General features: G+C 47.5%; 1 long non-coding RNA gene across 1 annotated transcript; it reads left to right on the top strand.

Annotated features, from left to right (window-relative positions):
• Window positions 1–9,239: 9,239 nt before the first annotated feature.
• Window positions 9,240–25,987, top strand: LOC144100353 (uncharacterized). The gene is made up of 4 exons (XR_013307623.1): window positions 9,240–9,674; window positions 11,394–11,550; window positions 13,635–13,729; window positions 25,764–25,987. It is a non-coding gene; the product is annotated as an uncharacterized LOC144100353 (long non-coding RNA).
• The last annotated feature ends 1,886 nt before the right edge of the window (window positions 25,988–27,873 follow it).

Genomic DNA, 27,873 nt, shown 5'->3' with positions numbered 1-27,873 from the left:
AAAGCCGTTCCGAAGTTGTGGGTTTACAGAAGGAAGATTGAGAAGCTTGCCAACGACAGGGACGTTGGCAGCAGTGACCGCCGAATGCGTAAGCGAGAACCAGCGTCTGTTTTACACTCTGTCGCTACTTGTACGCTAGGGATTCCGCATGAGGTGCCTGGTCCCCCAAGGTTGCTCCGGCCGAATGAAAAGTCGGCCACCCTGCAGTGATGTTTGCACGTACTTTTGATTGGGCTGCTACTGGAGCCGCTATTATGCATCTTCACTAGTTACTCCGTTTAGATGCCCTCGAGATGTGCCGCATTATTCTTTAAAGCTTACCGCCACACGAATTGCGAGCGAAAGAGTCAATAGCATGACAGTATTAGTTACATACTAATCTTCGAAGATACAGCCTGCAATACTGCACGCAGGGTACTTCTGGTTATGATACCGCTACATTGCGGAAAACTACTTCAGAGATCCCTTGATATTCAACCCTAATTTATATTCGACCTTATTTGATGTTCGAGGTTACGATACAAATGCCTTCGTTGCTTCTGTGTGACGCAAAACACTTATAATGGCTTCCAAGTCGGGACAATTGTTGTGTAGATAAGAGGCTCACTTGGAACGTAATTCTTAATTTTGCTTCCCTGAATACATACATACCTTATGCAGTTTAACGTCCCAAAGCAACTGAGGCTATGCAGGACGCCGTAATGAAGGTCTCCGGAAATTTTGACCACCTCGGGTTCTTTAATGTGCACTGACATTGCACAGTACACGGGCCTCTAGAATTTCGCCTCCACCAAAATTCGACCCCCCGCGGCCGGTATCGAATGCGCATTTTTCAGGTCAGCAGCCGAGCGCCATAACCACTGCGCCACTACTTCCCTACATACAGTTGAAGCGTAAAGAAAACGGCAACTTATTCCTGATTGAAACTTTCATCATTAGAACCTCTGATGAACAATGAATATACGGACATGCACAGGAGAACCTTACTGAGGCGGTAATAACCGTAACTTAGGTAATAAAACTGGTAATAACACTGCTGAGGGACGATTTTTTATTTGAATATTCTGATTTGGCATCCGCGGTAACAATGAAATGACACATCTAAGAATCTTAATGCTAACGGAGTGGATTCTGATGGAAGGAAAAAATAGCAATAGGCATGAGAAAGTTAGGTGGACGAATGAGAAGTGGCGGGGATACGGTGGCTGCAGCTAGCAAAGGATATGTAGGGTTAATTGGAGAGACATGGGGAGGCCTGCGCCCGGCAGTGGGCGTAGTCAGGCTGATGAAGATGATGAACGGGCTGGAGACTAAGAGAAGTCAATCATAGCAATGGCCAGTTGCTCATTTATCAAATACATAAATAAATTAATGAAATTAATATTGCCTAGGCTGAGACTCGAACCGGCGGCGGCGCGAACAGATCAGCTTTGCTGGCTGCTGCAGGAGAGCACTATGGTATCGCCTCAGCCGATCACGCCTTGTGTTTAACTGCAGCACGCTCTCGCGCTATGCATTCCACATCGTCGTCTTCATCAGCCTGCATCGGTAGCGCGAAGGGATCAGATCAGTTTAACCTGAGTCTAATGTCGTCGCCAGATGTGTCGAAGACCAGCTAACCAAACTCTGAGCCATTCAGACTAAAAACATGCCTTCTCATGTCAACAAGGCTTAAATACCTTAAAACCCTACCACTTTTTAAAAGTATTTTCCTGTGTTGGAAGCCTGAATGCCAACTAAAAGATAATATGTTCGAAAATCGCGTTAAATTTTCTATCGAGAGCCAGAACCGTGCGGCACTTCATAACTCATTTTATTATAAGAGGTTTGTTAGGATAAGAGAAGCCCGTGTATGAAGGAGACGAAGATACTGGGTTTTCATTTGAGTCATTGATTGGTTTATTTCTAAGTCGTATTTCGAGCTTGATGCTCTAACTTTGAGGTACGAGTACATTGGGGCAGATGCGCTTTTTTCGAGTACTGCTTCCGGCGTGAAGCATTGCTATTCTTCCACTTCACATATGAATACAGCAAGCCTACCTATAATTTGTACACAACAGCAAAAACATTACGCTGCGTCTATTCCGCTGCTAAAATTAAAACAATCGTTTACTTGGCTGTTACCACTTTTTAAATAAGTGGGCCGTGCAGTATCGAATAAGTCCCCCTCATTTCATGTAACAGAGACGTGCCGCTTACATTGCTAGGCCCACTGAACAAAATGATTTGCACATTACGACGCGCGACCGGCATTTCCTAACCTGACCGGGCCTACAAGCAACCACAGGAGTTCGCCTGGACTTGCTCTCGAGTATCTATCGGCACCACACCCGGAAAGCAGGCTCCATGGTCACCGCTTCCTATGGCGGTCTTTCATGGCAGATCTGTTGCGCAATGCAAGTTCTCATGGCCACTCGACACTGCAAGATATCTGCGAATGCTTTACCGAAGAGAGCTTTTAGCGTCATGGTCCTCTACTAGCAACTCCACATGCCGCCTGCACCGCCTAGACCCCTTACTCCGACTCAGTCCTCCGTCCAGCCTCTCCCGCTGCGATGCTACGCTGTTGTGTCGCCTGTGGCTGGGAGTGGCGTTCAAAAAAGCCTACTCCCACTTAATCGCAATGGAAGACTCTATTGCATGTGAGATGTGTGGGTGCGCCGAAACTATAGAACACCTTTGTAACTGCTCTCGCTTTCAGCGTGAGCGTGCACCCCTGGCTGCAACACTACGCCGTTTAGATCCTCGGCCGTTACTAAAGCCAAGATTCTGGGTCCTTGGAGTAAGCCTTCATCGCAGAGGACAACTTTGAAGGCACTTTTAAAGTTCTTGAAGGACTCAGGACTGAGTGCAAGATTGTGAACAATCAGTCTGTGCCCTATGTACCCTACAAGTAACGGCCAACGGATACGTAGAAAAGTGATCACATCTCTTTATTTTCTATCTCTCCCATCGTTGCCCTTCGCACGTGTAGGGTAACATACCGGGCGCTGTCTAGTTAACCTTATCTCTTTATTCTCTTCCTTTTCTATCTCTCCCACCGTTGCCATTCTCACGTGTAGGTTAGCATACCGGGCGCTGCCTAGTTAACCTCCCTGCCTTTCTGTCTATCTCTCTCTCTCTCTCATGGCCACTATTAATGTCAGAATTTTCATCGCAAAAAGCATGTTGCCTTGCTGTCAACCGGGGGGAGATTTGTCCCCTAGGTATTTCCCCACGTTCCAAACCACCAAAAGACCGAAGTCGATGATGGAACCATGTTCATTTCCCAACTGCATCAAGAGGAGCGCGGAGTTCAGGGCAAGTTAATGTTCCGATAAAGCGCGTATGCGAAGTTCACTGCAGATTTGTTTCGTTTGCAACGAATGAATCTTGCGTAGGACTGTTAATGGCGCGGGCATCTGACAAGGACGCAGGAGTAAAGCTTTTTTTTTGAAGCCTGATGTTGGCAAAGGTGTAAAAATCCGAACGTTACCGCTGTTCGCAATTACTCTTAATCGAAGGCTCTTCTCTTGCTCCATGCATCGCTTTCATTCGCTCCCTGACTAGCTGAACAACTTTGTAATGCTATCAATGCGGTGGTTTTTAAACCAGGGTGAAAGCCAAATACCATTCCAATGGAAGATGCAAGTTCTGCAAAGTTGCAGACGAATGTCTGGCTGTTGGTGAAGAGGAGGATTTGGAGCAGAGTTAGGTGTTTACAACTAGTATAATTCTCTTTCCTTTAAATATGGCACTTATGCTTCTCATTCAGGAAAACTTCTGTAGAGCCCGTGTGAAAGTAAAGCGTCATCCACACTCCGTTTCAAAGACATGTGCATCCTATTCGTAAGATAAAGAAATGATTCAAATCACTTTGAGCAAAGAACGTGCTAGCAGGTGGTGGATGGTGGTGCAAATGTGCAGACAGGATTAGCCTTAAAGTGGCCTGTCAGTAATTTCTCCACGTAAGTCACTGATTAAAGTGATTACGTCTCTACCACATTTTTATAAGGCGAGCGTCCTCTCAAAAAACTGAAGCGCAATCCTGGCACTGATCGCCGCTCAATAGGGGAGCCCTCAGGGTACATGATGCAAGAGACATCCTCCAAGAGGTTGTTCAGCCTCCTCATGTTTGCCAGGAGAGTCCCGCGCTCTGCACCTGAACGCGGGCATGCTAAAACGAAATTGTTGATATCACCCACAATACCACTGTTTACTCACATAGGTGAGGTGACGCTTTCAATCATGTGCATTTATACCGTTGTTAAGAGTGCGAATCATAATCCATCGCAAAAGCTCTATGAACGACGTCATACGGCAGAGTGGCAGTTGCGTCCTGTATAGGAGCGCCCGGAGGGGGTCTTGTATAGAGCTCCCCCCACCCATAGAATACAAGCTGAATGCTGTTATAGCTCTGCGCTTCTCAAGGTGTATTTGAAACTTGGTGTCTCGGGCTGCAGCAAATAAATTATCCTACATAAATCACAGGCATCAGATACGTCAAACTGCCAAAGAAAGTCGCTGCTGAGTAGAATTGATGTTGAGGCAACGAAGACAATAGCTTTAGTGAACCATTCATGACAGCTGTAGAAGCATGATACTTATTGGTACCGGAATAAACGCCCACGGCACGGCGTAAGCCGACCAAGTTCCCACGCTCGGAAACAGGCTGCGGCAGCGGCTGAGGACATCGAGCGACCTCCGGCTGAAGCGGCACACGGCGTGGCGGATGGCGCTCCTGACGTCGGGCATTCCGACAACCTGCCCCTTTCCCCGGAGCTGGAGGCCTCCTTTGAGCACCCCCATCGGCGAGTGGACCAGCTGTTCGAGCGGCTGGACAAGGTTGAACGAGGGGATGGCGTCTGGGGCAACGAGGCAGCGCTGGACCAAAAGGTTAGGACAATGGGTGAGCTAAGGGCAAGGACCTAGCTGGCTGCAGGTGGCGACGAGCGTGGGCGTGAGCGGAAGGGGATAGTGCGTCGGCCGGGAGTTGGAGGCGGATTGGATGCATGTGTCTCTTCTCCTGCCACGCCCACTTGTCCCGCAAGAGCCGGAACTGTCAATGCAGCCTGCTTGAAGGACGGCGTGAGGTCAGTCGTACCGCAGCATGTGATGCTTGCCGCCTCTCTCAACGAAGCGAAAATGGCCGGTGGGGGACGTTCTTCGGCGACTGCAGGCGCCTTCACCCAGCTCACAAACTTTGAAGTCAATGAACAGTTTGACCGCTTCATTTCTCCGAGCCCATGTTGCTTCTCTCCAGGTAAACCTGAATCAAATAAGAATATGCCGTCTCCATTCGAAGAAGATTGGCGCGATCACAATTTCCGAAATGTGTCCCTCCAGACTGTAGACATGGAAGCGACCTCGTCTCCTAGAAGAGGGCAAGCCTAGAGATGTGCCTCCAGAAGCTAAAAAGGGGCATCAGGAGCCGATAGAAGAGGTGCAGGCCAACAGCGCCGTCGAAGCCGAAAAGCAAACTAAGCTTGAGGTGAACGGCTTAATGGAACCACTATCTGAATGCGAACAGGAGCCCTCACCGTTCTCTTATGTGGAAGAACCACCTACAAGCAGCTCCGCCATCAATCTGGACAGTTTGGTACCAAACGGCACTTCGACACCTTCAAAACGGGATCATGCTTACCGCAAATCAAGCTATGCTCCTGAGAAGAACCTGAATCCAGAGTGCCCTGTGGCTTGTCTGGAAGAGCTGGATGCCTTTTTCAAGGAATGCAGCCCCATCAAGGGAACGGCGCAAGATTTAGAGGAACGGCAGGGATCTCCTCCTAGCTATGGGTCACCGTCGACTACTCCATCGGACGCCATCTCGAGGGGCACAAGCGCGGAGTCTGCGATCCCGCATGCTTCTTCATCGCAAGAGTCCTCGTCCCCGTCTAGAGGCGGCGGCGTTCCTGATATTTCAGAACCCCGCTCGCCCCTAGCCAAAGACCTGCATGTGCCACACAATACGTCTCTCGCGAGCGGTGAGATCCTCATCAACTTCGCCGAGAACAAGACCACGCTCAAAGAACACCTGTATGGCTTGGTGGTCGACTACAGAGCGAAGCAGGAGAACGATGCCACAAGCGGTGCGGGTACGGCGTTCTGCCCAGACGGTGCCGGCGTTGACGGCGCCAAGAACGTCTCAGAAAAGTATGCCAGCTCCTCTCCGACTAGGTCGACTGCTTCAGTGCTGCAGCCTTCCGACATTTTTCGCCCCGCCTCGCTGCACAGGAGTCTGCGGTCATTGCCATGGGATAGGATCACTTGAGACTGCCGCAGTTTCCGTCTTCCCTCCTTGGAATCAAACAACCTGGACCGTCGCACTGCATCGCACTAGACTTTCTTTCTTCCCTTTATTCTCCCCCCCACGATGCAAAACTTGTTACGGACGGGTATAAACACCCAAGGCACGGCGTAAGCCGACCAAGCGCCCTGGGCGGAAGATGAGGAGGCGCGGAGAGCGCGCGGAGGAGCAAGCGCGCTAAGAGACGAGGTAAAGAATGGAGCCCGCGGGGTTGTGTTCCTGGAGCTATCTCCGACCAGGCGTGGTTTTGTTTGGCGGGACCGTCGTCGCGTTTCATTTTGGTGGCAGCGGTGGGCTTACTTGGTCGGCTTACGCCGTGCCCTGGCCTTTTATTCGCGTAACAATATATACATACCAACACCGCTTAAAACATGCACGGTGCAACGCGCTTCCAAGGAAGAGACCAATTTATAAAGGAATAACGAAAACACATATGCGTTTGTTTAGACTTATATCATGTTTACTTGCTTTTTATATTACATCGCAGCAATGAGTGTAATGTCATATTCGGTGAACAAACTCCAAATATATAGCAGCCAACATGAAAACGAGACCAAAGGAAAGGACACATGCCACGGAACTGATTGACTGTACATTACTTGACATGCACCTGCTGGCTCAGTGACAGATTCTTTTATAAGCTGTAGTCCATCATCTGCCCCGTGTACAACGCGATTTCAGTGCACGTTAAAAAACCCCAGGTAGACGAAAGATCGGTAGCCCTTCATTGCGGCATCCCTCATAGCCTGAGTCGCCTTGGGTCGCGAAAAACCAATAAATCATAACCCAATCTAGCATGCACCAATAAATGTTTTTGTCTTTATCGGAAGACCCTCTGTGCTGGGTGTTGAATTTTATTATTCGGTTGAGAGAAATGAAACGAAATTCGTGTTGCGTGCCCAAGAAATGCCCCTTAAGGCTTTTAGAAGTGTTGAGATGGAGCCCTATGCAATCTACCAAGCAATATAATCAAAACTTCTGCGGACTCAGGATCCTAAGTGCTCTGAACTGCACATGAAAACGCATACTTCAGTGTGTAGTTAAGATCATCCGAACACCAAAGCTAGCTGGAGTGCCGTGGCGCAATCACTTATCGAAAGGAAGAAGCAGATATTAGCCATTTCATAACTGTTCTGCCGAAAGAACAGCAGTATTGCATCAATCCTCAAAGCATAGGATAAAAACACTTCAGCTGGAAAACCGTCATCCTCCAGTGGAACTCCAAACACCACTAGAGCACACAGAGCAGGTTGGTTTCACGAGGCCTTATGCTGAAGGGCCATCGCCGCAGCCTCACAGCAAGTACATGCTCACCTGCTCGCGCCGACTGAAGTAAAAGGAATGTGTGCGTCAAGGAAAACAGTAAAGGAAAAGAGTGAAAATGTATTAACAGTGAGGACCTAATCTGATTTTGGAAATTACTGTGCAAATTATTGCGTTACAAAAAAAAACTCGAATGTAGATCTAGAGCAATTGTTACTTCTTGAACGTGAGTTCTTCAGACACCAGGGGCAATGAATTAGTGCTAACTGAAAGAGACTGGAGATTTCTGCACTTGTCCGGGAGCGAAAGTGTAAGCGGCGTCAAGACCTACCAGCGAGTAAAGCTCAGCGAACGGCTGAATTATCTGACGTTTCTTTACAGCAAAACCTGTTGATGCTGCCCCGATACTGCAGACTATGGGTAGCTAATCCATGCTCTTTGTTACACCGCGGCCGGGTAAGGGAAAGCACAGTAAGAGGAGGAGTAGCTCGTTCTATCTTCGGGGTGGATTGGGCTCGGCCTCACTTGTTGTTGTTGTTGCCTAAGTGACGTGGCACATGCCCACGGCCAGAGACAGGCCAGAGTTAAATGAGGAGGTGAGGAGGGCAAAGAGAAGAGGGTACAGCGGCGCCAACCTAATGGTTGTGGTTTGTGTAATAAGTCAAAGACTGATAACCGAGGAAAGAAAACAAAACACGGGAGACAAAACTAGAGAATTCAATGCACCAAAATTTCTGAAAGACGTTTTAAATGTTGAAATTTTGAATACAGTTAGCAAATGAATCTGCCGGTAGCTGTAATCTAATCGTGGTGGTATTCCCATAGTTGATGCAATGCAAAACCTCTGGCACTCACACCGAAGGAGAGAAGAACCAGGACCGACCAAGTGAAGGAAGGAATTGAGCACGAGAAAAAGGAACAGATTAGAAAAAAAACACGAATTTTACGGCAACTGTTTCGAAGTTCCGCGCTTTATGGGACAAGCGCAAATGCTGTAATTTTTTGTTTGCAAAGCACATTGCAGTGCCCATCTCTTCACCTTCGGGCGATCAGTTGGGGAGGCTTAAAGATATATTTTTATTCGGCAGTAAGAAAGTTTGTAGCAACATGCCGGGTAATATTGCACTCCCACCTCCAAAGTCACCCCCGTTCTTCTGCGCGAAAAAAAATGCATGCGAAACATAAGCACTGACAGACCAAACAAACAGTAAAGTCGAAAGCTGGGCGAGTTGATGAAGGTTTATGATGTAAACGAATAGCGCGAAGGACATACCAAAGAGGGACAGAACGACACAGAAAATGTCACAGACAAGACCAAACTACGACCGTGGGTATGTCGCTTCGCTTGTGAGGCCCAACAAAACGTCGCAGACAAGGCTAATCCCCGACCTTAGGCTTGTCCCACCGCTTCTGAGTTAACAACAAAACAGCAACCCTCGTCAGCGCCATCCTGTTCGTCCATGTTTAATTTGCGCTAATTTTTTACATCATAGAACATCTAGAACATCTTATCTGTACAAGTTCTCGTCTGTCGTTTGCATTTCTTTCCAGCTGCGGTAAAAGAATGAATTCTTTCTTACCCGCTCGTCTAGCTGCTCTTATACAGCTTAGCCTGCATGAACCACTGCAAGAGCACGAGGTAGAAGGCAAAGAAGAATGGCTCGAGATTTTCGTTCCATTTGCGTTTCAATCTTCTTTCATTGCAACCTTCGCAGAATAGGCACGACTCGGCAAACTTCTTTGAAGGGATATGCGCACCCTTTCTTTACTTACCCAGGGCATTTCAACCGGTCCTCGACTCGTCCCTATGCCACCAAGAATGTGGCACCTCAATGGACCCTTGTAGCTGACTGGTGGCCGTCACACAATCATAGGCCGCCGGCTGCGAATAGACTGCTGACACCGAGACCAGTGAGAAGTGCAGATCTGGACGGCCGCCGCTCGTGGAGCTGGACAAGCGCCTTGTCGTCTCGCTCCGGCACTGCAGAGGCTCTGGATTGGCAAGCCGGTGCTTAGTATTGGCATCGCCACCACTATAAAGGTCAAAGGCTGCCCTGACGACTTCCCTACCGGAGGAGGTTTCAGCCAGTGAGATCTGTCAGCCGTGTTCCCGGTGACCACTGCGGTAATAAGCTCTTTGCTTTTCCCGGCGGTAGTCTATGGAACGATTGCTGGGATCGAGACAGATTTTGTTTTCGCGACAATGGTATCGGTTCATGACGCAACAATAATTCGTTGCAACCTCGTAGCACAGCCACAGAGGAGGAAATTGTGAACAACTGTAAAAGGAGTGGGCGCAGGTTGCATTTCTTGAAATCTTTAAGGGGAAAAAGTTTTTCATCTTGATTTTATTATCAAATGTTCGGTTTGAGGGCTGAATTCACCACTTCCCTCCCCACTGGGCCTTTCAAAATCGTTTGCTTATGGGGCAGCTGGTTCATGTTTTCGAGCTGGAATACTTTTTAGCGCAGGAAATAAAGACGACAAGACCGCACATAAAGGGAACAAGTTTCGCCTGTCTTGTCCTCTTTAGGTGCTGCACTGAAAAATATTTAGCCTTGAAATTACTCCATTGCCCAAAATTGTTTACAATTCCTTTTCGCGAGTGACTTTAGGTGCTTTGGCTTATTTGTGACGTCGGCTGTATAAATAAATTGCGGGGATTTCTCCTAATTATGCCAGAGCTAATGTGCTCCAAATACTTTCATAGTTTACTTGATGGAATTTTGATGGAGGGCACAATTGTTAGAGGACCTCAAATCTGGCCTGTGCAACGTATCTTAATTGCCATACCATTCGCACAAGAAGCTATCGCCCTAGCACCTGTCTTTTTGCACGAAATTCCTCTAAGCGTAATGACTGCTGGAGGTAGCGATAACATCTTTACGTGGACATCTTAGGCAATTAGCTGCGACTTATGGTTGGTCGAGATTTGTTAATTAACCTGTCAATGTCTGTACTGCAGTACTGTACTGCTATCTAAGGGGGCTTTCATGATGAAGCTGCCCGCTGACATGGTGCATACGGTAGCGACGGTGATGACAGTGGCATAAGTTAGGAGGCTGCAAGCTTTGAAATGTGTCCCAGCAGTTTTTCGTCGGCAAAGGTATTGGAAAAGCAATGAAATGAAGTAGCAGTCACTGACCATAGTAGAAAAAAGAAAGACGTTTCGAAACCCGTACGGGTTTCTTGTTCACAGTGAGCAGGACAAGGGCGGTGGCGAATTTATATCCGGAGAATGTGACGTAAAGATCGGGCGTAGATGCCTGGCAAGGGGCCAGCGTTCCTGTTTAATGTTGCTTGTGTTGTTTGGATGAATATTGATTCCAGAAGAAGGCGCGTCGTCAGGTTTCTTTCCTTAGATAAGATGGAGGCATTGCCCCAGTCAATCTGGTGGCCAGTGTCGTGTGCATGACCCACCAGCGAATTTGTGGCATGCTTTTTGTTTTTCACATCACGTTGGTGGTCCTTTATGCGCCTTGAGAACTTTCCTGTCTCACCGATGTAGGCATGATTGCAGTTCAGGCATGGTATTTTGTCGACGACTCCTGGAAACTGCTCATTTGGTAGTCGCTCTTTCACATTCATTAGCTGATTCCGCAGCTTGCTGACAGGCATGTGGGCCACGCGTAAGTCGTATTTTGACAACACACGAGACAACGCTTCGCTGATACCAGGCATGTATGAAATGCTTGCTCGTGTTCGATACGTCCTACAATCAGTGGTAGCTGGATGTGCAGCTCGTTCTTGTATCTTTGATATGAAGCGGCGCGGATAACCGTTGGCTGACAGTTCTTCGTGCACTCTTTTTAACTCCTTTTCTTGATCTTCTTGGCTTTTGCAGACACGTGTCGCACGTTTGGTCAGTGATGTGACGACGGAGGCTTTGTGCGCAACTAGCTTTGTGCGCTACTTCACTTCATTGCATCACCATGCCTGACCAGACGGATTTCCGTCGAACTCTTGACTACAGGTATTGGAAAAGCGACGAAAAAACTACTGTGAGTACTACTGATTGTAATATTAGGCTACAATAAAAAACAGCGCAGCAGAATGACCGTATTGTTCTGCGACAGGTGTGGTATGTTGCTTCAAGCGACTAATTTATAGCACGACGCACACAGGCGGAACTGGCTCAAGCAAGCACCCGCGAATTCCACTTGCATAATGCCATCTGTCAATAGGAGCCACTGCCCGTAGCGCTTCATCGTTCCAACTTTCCACATGTCTTCTCCTTCACTGCTTTCCTTCTAATTTTGGTCTGAGGCTTGCGGTGCGGTCGCCACTGAACCTGTGGAATGGGCAACAGGTGCACCCTAATATGACCGGCGCCTGAGAAATTCAAACATCCCGCATGGGTTGTGGAACTCAAGACTCGGACCTCCTCTCAATTGTGTTTAAACACGTTACTAATATGTTGGCAACTCATTTCCAGCACTGCCTGTTTAAACCAAAAAATCTGTCATCAAGAATGAACAACTACCATGCACCAAATTTCAGAGCCAACGTTGACTGACGTTATTTCTGTCTTTGTTCGGCGGGCTGACGCCGTAGGCCATGAAAGGGTGTACGTATAAGCACTTCCGCAGCAAAGTTTCGTATTTTCAGATGTGGATGGTATGATTTTTCGGTGCACTATGGAAACTGCTGTCCCTCCAACCAACCACCTCCCACCTGTCTCAGCCTTCCCCTGCTCCCGCCGCCGCGGTGGCTGAATGGGTATGGCGCTCGGCTGCTGGCCCTAAAGACGCGGGTTCGTTCCCGGAGGCGGCAGCCGAATTTGGATGGAGGCGAAACTCTAGAGGCCCGTGTACTGCGCGATGTCAGTGCCCGTTAAAGAACCCCAGGAGGTCGAAAATTCCGGAGCCCTTCACTACGGCGCCTCTCACAGCCTGAGTCTCTCTTGGACGTTAAACCCCCCTAAACCAAACCTTTCCCCTGCTTCCTGCCTTACTTTCTATCGCTCTGCTTTCCTCCTCATTGTTTTGCACTGATGCAACATCGCGACAACGCCACCGTGAAAAAAGTATATACGGCGTTAACACCTGCGCTCTAAAACTATCTGTTAACAGATCAATCGCAGCTAAAGAAACAAGTGTCGCCATCGCGCAATCGGTTCCACTAGACTGCTGTTTCTGCGTGGAACTCATATGCGCACGACCTTTTTAAAGCCGGGGCACTTCCTAACGTTTGAGTGTGCCCTGCGTAGTTGGTTGTTTTGATCTGTCTTAATAGAAAAGGCGCTTGTGAGCCAGTGTGTCATATTTTTGTGTAAACTTTCTGTACTTTTTGTGTAAAGCAATAAAGCGAGGAACTGGCGTCGACAGTGATTTCTCAGCCCGCATTTTGTCTCCTCGACAAAGCGCTGAATGCTTAAAATCGTTGAGCCAGTTCGGTCCAGAGTTTATTGTCGTTTCACGTACAATGCTCGTCAGACAGAAAAAACACGGGAGCGCATGGCCGCCGCGCTTCGTGAAGCACTCTGCAGGCTGCCGACGATAATTTGCGGCATAGGGGCATGCGTAGTAAACACGGCCTGCTGCTCTTCTAGCCCATGGGTCTTCGTGTCGCCCATTCTCTGCGGATCTCGATGGCTGCGATTCGAGCATCGCGGCGGCTACGCGTTGACGTGATCCCTCTAAGTGTGATTCATACTGTACGTTTTAATGCTTTTAAGAAATATCTCTTCAGGAGTGCTATGTACCCGGGGGCTGATAACGAAGTAATAAATGGAGGTGGTGACTAATCTTTCATAAGGTTTGTTGTAGAAAAATACAGTTTCGATCCTTTTTCTTGCTTTCGAATGATATCTTGAGAAGCTTAGTGGTTGAGAGACAAGCGTTGTGAAGGATGACATGTTAAAGTATTAAAAGGTGATAAATATAACCGCACTCAGGACTAAAAAATATGGCCCGCGTATTGTCCTTCTGAGAGCTGTAAGCACAAGTCCAACCTGTAACCCAAATTCTTGGTTACCACTTGATGAAAGCCTAGTTTCATTACGTGCCTTGTGCAGAGAACCACCGAGGCGTGAGCAACTGGAACAAAGCGTGTTTATTGGGCTATACGCATCTCCACCTTACAGAGGGGAAACTGTCCATCTGGCAACCTCAGCAGGTGTGACACGCATCGCCATGGTGACGCTGGTTCTGCTGAAACCCACACTCCATGAAAAAAAAGGTATGATCTTAGTACTTCAAGGAAGTAAATCCACTGATGCTGTGGCGAGCCTTTTTTGGTGTAAAGTTACACCTTTGTCGGTGGACTAATTTTCGTACGGTGTAATGTGTAGGCAGTAATCGGGGTAATGTTATTCCGGTTGGTCAAGTGTAGGTATAAGGCTTTGATGACTAACGTTACCCTTGCTCAGAAAGAATAAGGCTTAAGCCATGAAAATCCAAACATATACTTTACCTTCTCGTGCAAGTAAGGCACGTTCGCTGCGATACGAGTCGGCCATTGTGATTAAAGCAAGGCCGTTTTTGGGTCTGTTAAGTAAGCCCCTTCCCTTTTTAGGTGTGCTGGTGTAGTGCATCTACTGATATGTGAAACTCGCATTGCAACTAAACGCACCCATTTTATACACCTACAGAACAAAGCTGCGTACTGAAAAGGCATGATAACCACCTCAGTGACGTGCTGTTCGCAGACGTTTTTCTCTTTCATATTCCTGGTAAAGTTTGTGTTAGTGCGAAAAGTTTGTCGCGTGCTGTGCAGCACTTCAGAGTGTAAAATTGCACTCCAGTGACAGTACAGCAGTACGCGCGACAAGGTTTATTACTTATTGAATTTAAAATGGCAGCATAACTCAGCAGTATTCTGTCAACGTCATGGTGGCATCTATTCTCCAAGCAAACCTGTATGAAAAAAGCAGATTGTTGAAACATGACGGGCAGTGCACACATTTACCTCATAAATTGTAAATGCGAGAGCAAAATTTAAGCGGCGGCATATTGATATAAATCGCGCAGCTGTATGTGTGGTGTTTTGCAAGCAAGCATACTGTACAGTCCAAGAAAGATATCAAAAATGAACAACACAAGCACAGGACACCAGATCATTGTAGAATCGTTCATACTACTCGTGTGAAGAACATGCATGCCCCACTAACTAGACCAAACTAGAGGGCGCTATATTTGGTGTCGAGTACTCATATCTCACATGCAGTGGAAGTAGCGAGCAGCTGCCTTTTTGAAAATGGCCTAGTTTTTTTTATTCACAACGTTCTTGCGGCTTTCATTCAAAGGCACCCAATTTTGCAGCTGAGATCAGCAAGACATACGACACCGCACCGCAGTATATTTGACGCCTGTAACAGGACAGGCAAGGCCTCGTCGTTAACCCAGTTGCTGTCGTGCATGCGGTGGGGCTACCATTTAGCCAGAGTCATATTATGACAAAGGAACATCGTTTACAGACCAAAATAAGCTGAATTTAACTCCTGTTCTGCTGTTGCCCAGTTAAGTATTTCCGCTAGCAAAACTCCTTCCGAATTTAGAACGTTCCACTCCTCATCTAGCCGCTTGCGCGGAACGAAAGCGCATCCGCACTGAGATGGTGCCTTTCTTTCTGCAAAAATGTGCAGCAATATATGTCAGCTTGTCCAGAAGGCTGTTTTCTGAGCGAAAGCACTCGTTTAGAGATAGCAGCCTTGCATTGTTTTTGCAATGTTTGAGAAGACACTTAAACTGTTTCGGGATCGACTAACGCATTTCCCCTTTAGTGGGCAAAGGAGGAAATGGTGGCATGGACTCTTTGTTGGAAAATAACTTCTAAATCAGTGACCATTTCGGAAACCTGTAAGTCTGCACGTCTTGCTTTCCAACCAAAAGGTCTCGAACCCAGACTACACACTCACAATCCTGGATAAATGAAAACACCCGATGGTCGTACTCTGCCTGCAGCGGGGTCTGGCCCTTTTACCGCCAACCCCGACCTGTACTCGTCCTCATAGATCGTACCAACATCGCCAATGACGAGTCGCACTCGTCCGGCTCGATATTGCGGTGCTGCCACATCCTGGTTGCGTCATTGTAGGTGGGGAGTGGCTCTATTTTCTGCTTCCTTCTGCGGGGATCACTGCTCAGAGCCAGTGGGGGCCGGGGCGTACGGGAAGAGAGAGGGGGTCCGAGAAAGGCAACATGGCACACACCAAGCGGGCGTGTAAGGCGCCAGGAGGGCGTTCGTCCAATTAAATTCTTTATTTCATTAGGTTCATGCATGCCACCGCCGGCAACGACATTTAGTGCCCCTTGATTTCTTCGCTACTACAGCCTGCTTTCCCGCCGCACCTTGCAGTCCTAATTCCAAGAGGGTTCATGTGTTCCTGGAGATACTGTATATCACGTATGCGCACGATAATAGATCTGAAGTAAGGGAGGTCGGCTTTGCCTTTGAAAAGGGCGAAATTATTACAAAAGTCACTTAAACGAAAACAACATTCCGGAAGCTCCCACAGTGAATAGGGACGTCCTGAAGGAGTGGGGAGGTAGTAGGCTACACTAGGCAAAAAATGATGCTGGCAGCATTCATAGAAAAATGCTATAGTATTAAAAAACCAAGTTGCGAGTTGGATACACAATGCAAAGTACCTTGCTCTGCTGCTTTCAGGGACAAACGCCCAAATTTTTGGAGATGCTGCTGGATCACTGCTGCTGCATAGGTATTGGTCAAATTCAAAGAGCCGTAAATCTAGATTTGTTTATTTCTATTCGGACCATAAGCCTACATGCGTACGTTTCTTGGTTTACCTTCATGTGTATGGAAACTTACATTGCCACAAAAACCAGTTACAATTATTATCAAATTTAAGGTATGTCTAGGAAACGGTGAAGAAAGATTAAGTATGATTTTATTTTCACGGAAACAAATCGCTCCAATTGAAATTTCAGTGGGCGAGGTGGCAGGAGTTTCAAACCTTGTGGGAAAAACTCATGGAAAATGGACCGCCGAATGCAGAGTAGCGCACGGATTCCTCGAGATCGTAGAAAGCAAGAGTACTCATTTCTGCACTGAAAGCGTATATTTAAAACCTTGCACCCATTAAAAAAAACGTAATTGGCAGCACGAGTACGCCGCAATTCGAACACACTGTGCCGACCCACTGCACTCTGGAATCAAATGGCGGATCTACTCGAGAGCGAAATGTCATACACGCCCGCAACTGACGTTATAATCGCGCGGGTGCGTGACGTCTTCGGCATGGCGCCTAGTAGAAGATCCGTGAGCCCACAACGTCTGTGGCTATTCCAAATGCGATCTGGTCACATAGTATGAAACATGTCTGGAGAGTGCAGCGTGTTGATATTTGAAGAATGTGGCCCAGGGGACATCATGGAAGATTAACAGGGCGAGTGCTTACTGTGTCGGAACTCATAATTACTTTGCACTGACCGTGTCCTTCAGCCCGGCGAAATTTCCCGGTGAAACTATTCTTGGGCACACATTTAAAAACATTAAGCTGGGTGCGGCTGATATGCTGGGATAGGGATTTGGGCGCCAATTAGCAATAACAGAACGGCGCGGTAACCGCATAAGACCAAAAAAAGGACAGAGTCGGAAACGGTAACGGCTGTCTGACGATTGTGCGGGGCTCTAACATCCGCACATGAAATGAAGCTGTGGTTTGAAGTTTGATGGATGACGAAAGAATGAAAATCAAAAAGAGCGAAAGAAACTCTTCTTACCTGAACCAGCATTTGGCGACGACAGCATTTTTCACCTCATAAAATAACAGAAGCTTTATCGGAAGCCGGTCACAACTGATTAAAGCTAAATGGTGGCGGAATGGAAATATACACTGGGTTCGAATGGTAATTGGACAGGAGAAAGGAGAACACTTTAACGCGCGTAGTGTTCGGGGGCAATGGAACATACACCAGAGAGGTGGAGAGAAAATAAAGGAAGAAGAAAAGCTTTAGGAATGTATGTATAGCATGGTAGATTGAAATTCATATACTCTCCACAGAAAGCGAACTGCTCGTCTGAATCAGCTTCTGAATTCTCTTTAAAATGATGGAGCGTCACATTAAGCGAAATTGGCAGCTAGTTGGCGGCGGACTTGAACCAACATATGATCCGAATATGTTGGCATAAATTGAGCTTTTTTTGTGATCTTGAAGCTTTCGCGCTTCTCCGTGGTTTCGCAGTTCATGATTTGCATGCCTGACATGGAAAATATGAATATGCAGTTGAGGCAGCACTCAAAGACGTAAACAGACAGGTATGTCATTCGTTTACTTAAAGCGCAATATGGGAATATTTGTAGTCAAAAACAATGCGCAACTCATTTAGTTTTCATAAAGGACATTGTATTTTTAAAGAAATTATGACACGCTCAAGAAATCACAAATATATTTTGCTTTATATTATGACTGATATTTATTCGCATAACAATGAGAAATCACCCAAAGGCTTTTCTTGTAATGGAACTACGCCTATGCCTAAACATGGCTGTCACAAAATCTCGTTCACGACTGCCTGACGTGTCAAGTCGAGCTAAACCCCACCACTTAAAAGCCACCCAACAAGGCGCTGGAGGAGTGAGAGGTGACGCTGGTAACTGGCACCATGGAAGACCAGGAGGCGCTAGTCGTCGTCGTCAAATCGTCGGCAGAAGCTACTGAAGTCCTGGACTGAGGACCCCATCTATATTTCCCCCAGTCTCCTTTTGCACAATAAATGTTTATTCTCTCTCTCTCTCTCTCTGAAGAGTCGACATGACAGTTTCCATGAGAACACATCGTTACATTTAACAGAATTTTCACCGCAAGATACGTCAAGGTGCGCTAAGTCCCACGTAATATTGAAACGAATGAAAATTATAACATTGCGGCTATCTGGCGGTTGGCAGTTAGCACTGGTTCATATCCTGGAGTAAAGACATCTTTACTACTGACTGGCGAAATTTGATTCAATTGTTATCGCGGGGTGGCTTTTTAAGAAACAACGTCATTTGAAATAGGAAAAGACAATTACATTTTAGCAATGCGCAATGGAAAAATGCAGCACTGAAAACGTTGTTTTCATTTTCAAGCTTTATATTGCCAGTATGTATTCTAAAAAGTCGGACATATCTACAGTTTCCGATTTTACATGTTAAAAGAGTGATTTGCAAGCAATACAAATATTTAATGCTTATGAAAGAAGCAACGCCCATAGGTAAAAAATTTGGCGCGTCCCAAGATGCGCTTCGTGCTCGAGAGTTCGTAGGTAACGTAATGTCCGATGTCTCAATGGCAACACTAGGTCCCGCATTGTCCGATTCATCTCGAACACCAGCGCTTGCATCATCTTCGTTCTTGCGGGTCACTCCTTGTCAACGGCTCCTGCTGAACTGCGACGAAGATGAGGCAGGCACTGGCAGTGTTCATCTGGCTGGCGGGCATTCCGCAGTCACCCGACACCGAATCCGACGCCGCACCGGCAATGAGCAGCGCCTGCCACAGCGTGGTCGTGTTCCGCAGTATGGTGCCAGAGTTTGTTTTCCAATTTCTCAGCGATGTCTTGTGGGTCGGATGGAATCCTCAGAGCGGATCGACCAGCGTCAGTGTGAAGGAAGGAAGGCCTCAGACGTTGCTGGCGCATACCCACTACGGGGGAGTGGCCAAGACACAGGCGGTTAATTGCTGAATACAGGAAAGTTTTAACGGGAAAAGGATTGGTAATAGGATGTAGCCTGATAGATTGGAAGACGGAAGGACAGGGGTCCTGTTAACTTGGAGATCGAAGACGGGACAATGGCTTAATGTGCATAATAGTACCTAATGCCTGTAATGTTCTAATGTCGTACTGACTGGGAGCGGGAAGAAGAAATTAGAATGGGAGGCGATGCGTTTCTTGAAGAAAATTGTGCAAAGCAGAGCGCACACTCCTGTCGCTTCATCCAAGCAAAGAAGCGCCAATTGAAAGAACAACCACGGAAGACACAGGCAAGCCCAGTTGATGAATTGGAATTTGCAAAAGACGCTTCCTCAAATGAGAGAAGCGGCGGCAGAACAGCAGGAAATGATCTATCGTCTCAGGTTCGGCACAAAAAGGGCACAGTGGGAAAGCCGCCAGGCCAGATCTATGAAGGTAGAAATTTAGAAATGGAACCCGGCAACGCAAGCGCGTGAAAGAGCGCATTAAAACCGCAGGTGGTTTTCGTCTTCACTCCAGATGTAGTGTAGACGACGCGCCCACGAATGACGGCACCGTAGCACCAAGCGCAAACTCCAGATCTTACGGACAATTTACCTATATCGACCAGTCTGCCCTTCTTGGTCGTCAAGCTTTGGCAGGTGGCACCGATTTTTGACGATGAGAATTCCTGCGTGTGAAAATACGCAGCGGCACCTGAATGCCTCGATCAAATGATGAGCTTTGTCTCCTACCCCTGAATTGCGAGAAGTTCTGGCTAGTAATGCTTGGCGAGTGCGCGGGCCTATATTAAGAAATTGCCACTCACTTTTTACCAGCCACGAGGTGAGATGGAAGAAGTGATTTCAGTGCCCCGGTGGCTGTTGCACTTCGAGCCTGGAGGAACAGTGCAGCGTCTTGGGATGAGGGCTCAAAACTGCAGCTTCAAGTAGGGCAGCGCTGTGCGACGTTCCCGTGCCTCTCTCTGGCAGTGCACCACGCCAGGCTTCCAGTTCGGAGGTTCTGCAACTGTGCCAAGCGTTGACGTTGCCGCATCGAGGGCGCATAAGCACACCCAGTGTTGGGTCAACACAGTGGTGCAGCATCACCGTGCTCCGCTTGGCAGTAGTGTATGAGATAAACACTTCGCTCTGTGGATTCCGACCGTAGAGCCGAAAAGATGCGATTCTTTGGCCCAAAGGAGCTCTCAAACAGCACTAAAATCTGGGTGGTTGGCCGGCGCCGTTCAGAATCCGCTGCCATTTATTCGAACGAGAATGAAAATCGAGCCCCTCTCCTTTCTTTTCTCGGCTTCACTCCCAGAATCTCCATTTCACAGCCGAATGCTGTGGCCCCAATGAGCGGGTGCCTTTGTTTCTTTGCGTAGAAACTCTTTTCATACATGCCTGTCTTTACTTTTCAAGAACTGAAATATTTGCGACCTGGTACGTGTTTTGAAAAGTATTAAGTCACCGCTTCTTCTAAAGCAAGTTAATGAGTGCGTGTTTTTGAAAAACCTTTCATGAGCAGAGTAAATCAAAGTTACTTTGGGGTGGCTAAGTTGTTATGGCGCTGGGCTGCTGGCCCGAAGGACGCGGGTTCGATCCCAGCCGCGGCGGCCAAATTTCGATGGAGGCGAAATTCTAGAGGCCCGTGTACTGTGCGATGTCAGTGCACGTTAAAGAACCCCAGGTGGTCGAAATTCTCGGAGCCCTTCACTACGGCGTCTCTCATAGCCTGAGTCGCTTTGGGACGGTAAGCCCCCACAAAACCAAAAAAAAAACAAAGTTACTTTGGTTGCTCTCATTCTACGAGCCCACTTGTTTATCCCCCTCTTGCCCGGTTCACCAGCAAATGCTGGTATTCCGGGTGTGCGCTTGACAGCGCCGCCGCCCAGTTTTCAGTTGTCTGGTTGGTGATTCCCACAATATCTATATATCTGGCATGGCCTTAATATCTGATATGAAATAGGCACTTCACCTCAGAAGGCGCAAGCCGTATAGTACAAATTTGGGAATATACCGTTGAATCTCACCGGGGAAGTATTTGATGCGGTTTACTTAGGGTGAAATCCTTCCTCTTGTTAAGATTTTTAGCGGTTCGGCGTATATTATCCTTGCATATTTAAAATGTTGTATTACTTGCATATAGGTTAATAACGGCTGTCAATAGCGTTATGATCTTGCGAATTTTGTGGAACGCGATGTAATAGCGCGGGCATTAACGCGAGGTGCACTAACTAAACACGAAACGAGATTTGGCGATCGAATATAGAAAGAAACTAAGAGAACCAGATAAAAAGATTCAGTATGCAACGAAAGAAAGTTCCGGGTTACCAATGAGGCGACGCTGCGTTCCTCGACAGGAAGCCTGCTGCAACACAGGAGCCATGCAAGTTAAGCCAAATATACTGACGGCCACTTACAGCAGACTCACTATAATTGAAAATCAGATAATTTGTATTTTCGGTTACTTGAAAAAATAATGCCTAATTTTGGTTCCCAGGCTATATTTTCAATGCATATTAAAGCAGCGTTATTTGTGTCTCGATTTCTCTTAAATTCGGGTAATTCAACTTTTTCTTCATGCTCCAACGATTCCGACTCCCCGCGGGCGGAAAAATCGGCCCCTCCAACCGGTTAACAGGGACAAGGTCCGAAGGGTGTCGATCATAGTCGCCCCGTCACCGCGCTGTTTTCTTTTTTGACCTTCGCTACCGGCCCCCGACAATTGGGTTCTCGGTCGTGCTTTACAGAGCCTAGTGGTCTAGGCGTCCGCTTCGGCTGCGGGAGGTGGTTGGTTCAAAACACACCGCCGGACACCCACCGGTAAAAATGGGTAAAAGCCACCCCGGGGTGGCCGCTCGGCTTCATTAGGGGTGTGTGCTTGGAGAAGGCTCCGCAAACCCCACTGGACCCATCCGGGGGCAAACCCAGTTTCGAACACTAGGCCTGCAATGGTGGTTCGTGTTTTACTTCCAAATGAAGAGTTCGACTCAAAGCTCGTATGCTCTAACCAGCGTCAAGTTCAGCCCTAAGGTCCTTGCTCAGAAGTGATTCAGAGTATCACTGTGGTCGTGGGCAATTCCGGTTTTTCTGGCTGACCGACAGCATGGCTCAGCATGCTGACAGGGACCCAGGTTCTAATCTGCTGATCTCCAGTTCAGCGAGCTCCTTTAAACTTCATCGAACGCCACGATCAACTGAATCAACCAACCACCTTCCGCAGCCGAGGCGGAAGCCCATGCCCCAGCCCAATTCGTCGTTCCTTCTTTTTTATAAAAAACACGTATCGCCGTTCCGGCGCCAATCTCCGGTTCCCTCGCTCATGTCTGCGTGGACAAGTGTGTCTATGGTGCGCGCTCATCACGTGCTGCTCGTTGTGTGGTGCAGCCTCCTTACAAGGACATCACCAGTTGTGAGGAAGCTCCAAAGTTTTGCGTCACACCTGTCAAGGATGCCGCGGAAGGCCTTACTATTATGAAGCAGTCATCCTTTCATATTACCGATAGTGAGCGTGCTGTACTGCATGACGGAATTCTGAAAAATCGCTGGTTGCGTTGCATCTTTATCTGCAAGCAGACGAGCATTGCCTATTTCTGAATCAATTAAATTGTTGCGACGTTTTTTTCTTGTAGACATTCGACCATTCGATCATCGGATAAGTTGCACCTTTTTCCAGTCCCTCCAGGTCCTAAATATGGTCGGACTCTAATATGAAACCAGCACATTTTTGAGAGAAACTGAGTTGGAAGTCAGCGCTCCTCTATATGCATGCATCTCACTGTGTCCTTGCTCTCCCGTGATCTCTTCGCTTTTCTGTGGAGATTTTGCTTGGCACTGCATTCATTAAGATCGCATTTCTTTACTACGTGGACGTGGCCGTTGGAAAAACGAGAGCCACGTAGATAGCTTGTAGGAAGCCAGTGCGTACGTCGCGTGTGAAGCAAGCCAAGCGTTGTGACCGGCAAGAAAGCCTCCAGCCGGGATCCGATATGTCGAGTGCAGTGACGGCGGTCCCGAATACGCATGGCCTAGCTAAACGGCATCAGCGGCACCACAGTGACCCTGCAGCGAGTACCTGCAGCCGGGATTCGCCCGTTGAGTCCGGTCCTTGGCACTCCCCAGAGAAGCCTCCGCTTGATCCCCGCTGTCCAGAACTTTCTTTGTCTGTGTAGCTCGATCGCGGCATCTTGTCTTGTACCTTGTATTACTTCGTACGGTCATTACAGCGGTACTAATTGTGTGTTAACTGCATCACGCCCTGTCTTTTGCATTATCAATTTACCTTGGCAAATCTGCATTCGTGTACGCTTCACTGTCTTGGTTCTTGGAAATCACATTGTTGTTTCAATTGCGCTTTCTGTGGGACTCAGAGAAGAGTTGTTTTGTACTCCAATCTGTAGTGTATGCCCCAACCCTTCCGTAGGCGGCTCATCAGGCATGACCTATATCGCTTGTAAGCAGTCCGAGGCTCCTAAACTACGTGAAGTGCAGTAGTTTTTTTTCTCCGCGCGCTACTTCATGAGCGAGCAGCGGTGAGTATTTATGTCGGACCAATTAGTTACGGCAGCGTGAAACCTACCGGCACCGGGGAGAACTTCCTCGCAGAAATTCTCCCGCCGCTCACCCTTGACCGACTACTTGGCCGACCAAGAATAATTTTTCTCCTCTTTTCACGACCACGATTCTCCCGACACGGCTCATATTAGGCGTTGCCAGGAGAAGTACAAGACTCACCCGGCTCTTACCAGCGACTATCTACAGTCCGAGCGTAATCGCCGAGTTATTTCTTTGTCCATTCTTGGCTACTGGGAACTTCAGAGTACTAAACTGGATCCACGCGGCTCGACATAGCCAAAAATGGTCGCAGTGAACAACAGTTTCCGCCTACTACGGCTCAGTAACATTGGCAGATACCTGCAATAAGGAAAAACAACTCACATGAGAAAAGTGCTATTTTTGAGGTAGAGGGTGTGGGAGGGGCAACGAAGCAAGGGAGGCCAAGCCAATTTCACAAAGTATTCGTGGGGGCGAGGAGCACCCCGGATTTTTACAATATGAGGGGGAGACTGAGAGAGGGCCAAAGATTTGATTTTGAAGGTGAGAGAGAAAAGGCTAAAAAAAGGGGCAGTGCCCACCTCTGCTTGGCTGTCACCGGTGCTTCTATAAGTTAGCCCTGCTAAATCGATTAAATACCCCTTATTTCGCGCAATGGAGAAATGCATTTAGAATTGTTAAGCACTCTGAAACTCTAAGCTGTACAGATTACGATGCGCGACCAGCGTTTCTTGACATGACCATGCCCGCGAGCAACTACAGGAGCGCGCCTGCACATTCGCTCGAAGCAGACTCGAGAGTCCACACGCTCTCTATAGTTCTCGTTCGTGGACAACAGTGGCGCAATATATGTCCTGAAGCCCACTGTTTTTTGTCAGAATTATCAGCGCATCAAGCAAGTCGCCTTGCTGTCGTTTAATGCATTGCTCTTATTCTCTCACTGACTTTATGTAGCAAACATTTATTCTTTCACTGACGAATGTAGTAAACATTCTATGTAGTTTTTGTCATCGCTGAGGCATTTCAACATTCATTGCTGAGACATACAAACAATTCCGAGTTGCACGCGCCTTATGTAGAAACCTTAACGGCTGCAGAAGCCTCAACATGAAGCCCTATAATGTCTTCCAAGCAATTTAATCCAAACTGCCGCAAACTGTGGATCCTAAGAGTATCGAACTGCTCCATAAAATGCACTCTGGAGATCATGCGAACGGTGAAGGTAGCACGAGTACGTTGAATCAATCACATTTTTACAATGAGATGTTGTTAAAGAGTACTTCAGCTGAATGAACAACAGTAGTCCCTCGCTCCTCGGACCAAGCCATCAAAATCTTGAGTAGATGAAAGTTTATTCCAGAGTGTCATTCGAACCACCACTGTCGCAAACAGAGCATGTTCATTTCATGCCTGATTACGCTATTCGGCCATTGCCGTAGCCTGAGAGCTTATGCGTGGTATCCTGCTATCGCCAACTAAATTACTGGAAAAATTTTGCGTCGGTGAAAAAAAAACAGCAAAGGAAAAGAGTTAAAACGCAATAACAGGGAAGATCTAAGCTCGTGTTGGCAAATTATTGTGTAAAATATATCAGAAAAATAAAACTGGAGAACTGCCTCCGAAGCAATTATTAGTCCTTGCGGCACTCAAGTAGTGCCAACCGTGACCGACTTAAGATTTTTGCACTCATTTTCGCAAGGTTTTACGGTTCTTAAGCACGAGTTTGCCAGACACCAGGCGCACTGACATTGTTCAAACCGAGACAGACCGGAGATTTGTGCACATGACCGAGAGCGAAAGCATGCGCTGCGACAAGACATAACCGCGTGTGAAGCTCAGCGGAGATTGTTGCATACTTCATGGCGCAACTGAGCAGCGGCGACAGCTTCTCGCTGAGTTAGTCGATATTTATTTAAGAACTTGTTTATGCTACACCATTACTGCAAACCACGCGCAGCTCTTTCCTGCACTTCCTTGCACCGCCGTTAAGGGAAACCGCAGTAAGATGTGGGGTGTCTCTCTCTATCTTCGTGCAGGGAGGGACACGGGCTTCCCATGACGCATTCCCACACAAAGCAGGCCTCAAATTCTTGGGGCAGCGTTTTCCGTCATCAAATGTGCCCCGGGCCGGATGCCGCCAAACTCTTCGAAACGCCTCTCAGACAATGTATGTGTAGCCGGCTGGTAAGAACCTGCAGACATGCGGCTGATGGAACACTGGAAGCACACGCTTGGGCCGCTGCCGTATTTCAGAGCGTGGAGGAAGGAACTGAGAAAAAAATACAGATCACAAAAAATAAATCTCACAGTGTTGGCGTCAGCTGTCTCGGAATTTCGCAAAGAATGCAAGAAAAGCGAATGGAGTAATTTTATATTAAAATCACAATGTCGACCCATCTCTGCTCCTTAAGGTGATGTGTTCTGGAGGCCAAAAAAGCATTCTGATCCTGCAGTAAGCATAATTCTCGCCCCTAGCCGGGTAATATGCCCTCCCTACATGCAACTTGGCCGAAGATCCACTACGCAAAAAAAAAAAACGACCGCGACACAGAAAAGGTCAGAGACGAAAAGTCGTTGTTGTCCTCAAAATATAACGATGCATTCCCACAATAGATGTGGCCAATCTCCAGGAGGTGACTACCAGTTTTGTGTTTTGGACGCAGCTAAATGAAATTGGATCAGGAAAAGGAGCAACTCATATTCATTCAGCAATTATCGCTATGCGTGCTTCTGTGTCGTATTCATTCTTTGTTTCGCACCGCAGAAAAAGAATAAATTCATATCTACTTGTTCTCCTAGCAACAATCATAAAGCATCGCCCGCACGAGCCAATGTTAGAGAACGAGGTAGAAGGCAAAAAAGAATGGCTAAAGTTTTTTGTTTCATGCTTGTTTCAGGACATTGGATCCTTCACGGGATCGGTATGAACATGCACACTTGCTCAAAATGATGTGGGCGCCCCTTCTTTGGTTACCGAGGGCGTCCTATCCAGACCTTGGCTCGTCCCTATGCCGCTAAGCATGTGGCACCTCAGTGCAACCTGGGAGTTCACCTGTGGCCTTCGCACAATATGTGGCCACCTGCTGTGGACAGAATGCAGACATCGAGATCGGTGACACGTACAATTCTGGCCGGCCTCTGTTCGTCGAGCTCGCCAAGTGCCTTGTCTTCTCGGTGCGACACTCAGGCAGCGCTAAGTTGGAAATTGACCCTTAAGACGACCATCGTCACCGCTATCCAGGTCGACGGCTGCCATTGCCTGGACGAGTTCTCTGCCGGTAGAGGTTTCGGCTAAGTATATCTGCCAGCTGTATTTATGGCCACCACTTCGGTAATTAGTTCTCTTACATAATTCTGTTTGTTTATTCTGAACACTCGGTGATATAGCGGAAGATTTTTTGTTTTTCGTGACATTTGAGTCGGTGACTTGTGAGCAAGTTTGAAGGCTGTGTGTGCATAATAAGTTCACTGAAAACCCTGCGAGAGTAAAAAAAATTTCCCCCATAAATTTTTCATGGAAACTTTCTCTTTGGGGCTGAGTTTCACCCCGTCCCCCTCAATATTGTCTTTTGCAAGAAATAATTGCAATTTGCATTTACTTTGGGCGTTGCGGTTTTTTGGGATTCAGGGGTGTTAGAACGTCTGTTGCATATGTAAATTTTGTGAGATTTCTTTATTTATGCCAATCATGAGGTGCCAAAACTGCTTTCCCTATGAAGCGTAAAGAATGGGCAAGTTGGTCAGACATGCTTAACGGAATAATGGCGCATATCAAGTGGCAGGACAGCAGGAGAGCACAAACACAACAAGCGCCAACTTACAACTTTATTGTTTGGCTGCCAATATGCCGAATTTATACCAAGCAACACGCCGCCCAAACTGTGAACAATATTCAAGCAGTGACGCTCATGGACGCGAAGTGCGAAGCGGCAAATCATGATATCGCACAAGGCAAACAACATGACGAGTGCACTAAGCTCTACCGCAGCACGTGGAGCATCCCTGTCTCAAATGACTAACTGGAAAAAACAAGGGGTAAAAGATGGTAAAGAAGTAAAAGAGAGTTATTTGAGACAGGGATGTTCCACGTGCTGCGGTAGAGCTTAGTGCACTCGTCATGTTGTTTGCCTTGTGCGATATCATGAT

Source organism: Amblyomma americanum, chromosome 1 (genome assembly GCF_052857255.1).
Source record: "Amblyomma americanum isolate KBUSLIRL-KWMA chromosome 1, ASM5285725v1, whole genome shotgun sequence".
Taxonomy (NCBI): Eukaryota; Metazoa; Arthropoda; class Arachnida; order Ixodida; family Ixodidae; genus Amblyomma; species Amblyomma americanum.
The sequence above is the reverse complement of the archived record's forward strand: the minus strand, read 5'-3'. Positions and strand labels throughout refer to the sequence as shown.